The 2,309-nt window shown below is 34.8% G+C and overlaps 1 non-coding gene across 1 annotated transcript; it reads right to left on the bottom strand.

The window, feature by feature from the left end:
- Positions 1 to 460: 460 nt before the first annotated feature.
- On the bottom strand, positions 461 to 532 carry Trnat-ugu (transfer RNA threonine (anticodon UGU)). The gene has a single exon. It is a non-coding gene; the product is annotated as a tRNA-Thr (tRNA).
- Between the last annotated feature and the right edge of the window lie 1,777 nt (positions 533 to 2,309).

Genomic DNA, 2,309 nt, shown 5'->3' with positions numbered 1-2,309 from the left:
CAGTGCTCCAGCTAGGATTTGAAAAGGGCAGGGGGGCTTTTTTGTCAAAAGGGCACTTTCGACGCACAGTATTTTGTGAAAAGGGCACTTTCGACGCGCAGTATTTTGTAAAAAGGGCACGTTCGAGCGCGCGGGTGTTTCTGGAATGCTTTCTATTGCATGTTAATTTATATGTTATAAATAATTGTATTATTCCCATGATTATTAAACCATTCAAATATAATGTCTACAATGAGGATTAAACTAATTACAATGTAATAAGAGATTTATGAATAATCATATGTAAAAAAAAAAAAAAAAAAAAAATTTTGAAGGGGGGGGGGGCAGGGCGGAGGTTCGGGGGGGGCAGGGCGGAGGTTCGGGAGGGCAGGGCGCGGCGCCCTTCGATTTAGTCCTAGCTGGAGCACTGATATTATTTTAATTTAGACAATTTAGCTGAACATGAAAAGAATCCACATTTTGCCCCCAGTGAGGATCGATCTCACGACCCCTGGTTTACAAGACCAGTGCTCTGCCACTGAGCTATGGAGGCATATGTGCGCTATTTCCTCATATTTAACAATCTATCAAAGAGCAGTATCATATACCATTAAAGCGAGATTATACGATCTTGTCAAATATTTATGAATTTATATAAAATGTGTAAAAAACTTATTAGATATATATTTCAATATAAATTAAAATAGAAGTTAAGAAGAACATGTGTCGAAAAATGCGAAATAAGCCAGATATTTAATTCTGAAATTGAAAACGGCTGTACAGCTGAATTCGCCAGCATGTATACCATACATGTACCATGTGAATCAAAACTTAGTTTAACGTTTTTTTTTAATTCCTGCAACGATATCTATTCATACGACACACGAACACTAACTCCGATCCTAATACAAAGACGAATGCTTCGGAATCATTCAATTTCTTAATCATGCTAAATACTGGTATACTAAAACGTATACCGATTTGTATTTCGAAAATATTTAACATTTTTCTCAAGAACATAACATGACATTTAATTTGCTTTGCAATCAATATTTGCAACCAATACCTTATTGTTAAACCAAATTTTACGGAAAAGCATCATTATTGTAGTCAGCGCTTTGATGAAGTTTCTATCGTAATATCGTTATATTACTATTGCGTCTTAATCGATCGTGGTTTTGGCGACGGGAATTTCCGAATATTTTGAAATACACACACGCACACTCAATCATCAAATAGAAGCACGTTTTAACGTTGTTACAAAAATGTGCATGTTAAAGGTGTATTCGTTTTGCTTTTACGAACACATCTTTTATGATGGAATGGCGATTTCTGTAACAGGAAAACAAAACGTGTTATCAAGTCCATGCACACTAAGTCGCGGCTGAGACATTATAGGTCAGGGTGTGGGGTACACAAACACAAACATGTTACTGTATACTTCAGAAAAAGTTATTCGCGATATTTATCACCTATTTAATAAATAGCCTAGCTTAAAGCTTACTTTTAATTAACATAAATTCATTAAATATAAACGTCTTCATTCAAATCAGTAAGAGTGATGGAAAAATCAAACATTCCCAATTTTATGGCGTTTGCGAGAGTGTGGATTGAGAGCCGTTTCCGCCTACAAAATTAGTCCATGATCAACTCATTCTCGGTTTATCAAGGTGATAACTCATAAGCGTCTGCTGAAAACACGTAAAGCGCGGTTGTTTAACATGCTGGCCTGTCATAAATGCGCGGTAAGTTTAAATGAAGTTTCCTTTTTAAGAAAGAAATCGGTGAAGCATCTTAAATAAAAATTAAAGGACTGGATTCGTTGATAAAACAAATGCAATAACTATTGCATATGATATGAGTAGTTCTAAACAGTACTAAGCATTCGTGAAGGCCGTAAACATTCACGCCGTTTCGGGAACATATATAAGTTCACTTAATTAAATCGAGAAAACAGGATAAAGGTATTTGTTATTAAACTGTCATGACAACGACCAAATAATGCCTTTCCGATAATTTGGAATAAAAGACAGTGTTATTACGACACTGATCGATGCACAAAATTTACTCCGGTCACTTTCTTTAATAAAAGAGCATTGTAACTATTTGAGCCCCGCCCATAGTTGAGATTATCATGTAACTCTGCAGATTTTTAAGTCACGCCCACTTTGAATTTATGTCTATAAAAATGTTATTAAAAATCAACACAAATCTATACGTTTCAGAGATTTCAACAGTTTATATTGGGTCATCATGATTTCAACATTTCTGACCAGAAAATAAGAGAATAGTATAAACAATTAATATGTGAAATAGTACCTAAAATATAA

The sequence above is a fragment of the Dreissena polymorpha genome, chromosome 13 (genome assembly GCF_020536995.1).
Source record: "Dreissena polymorpha isolate Duluth1 chromosome 13, UMN_Dpol_1.0, whole genome shotgun sequence".
NCBI lineage: Eukaryota > Metazoa > Mollusca > Bivalvia > Myida > Dreissenidae > Dreissena > Dreissena polymorpha.
Note: the sequence above shows the minus strand (reverse complement) of the source record. Positions and strands in the feature narration are given on the sequence as shown.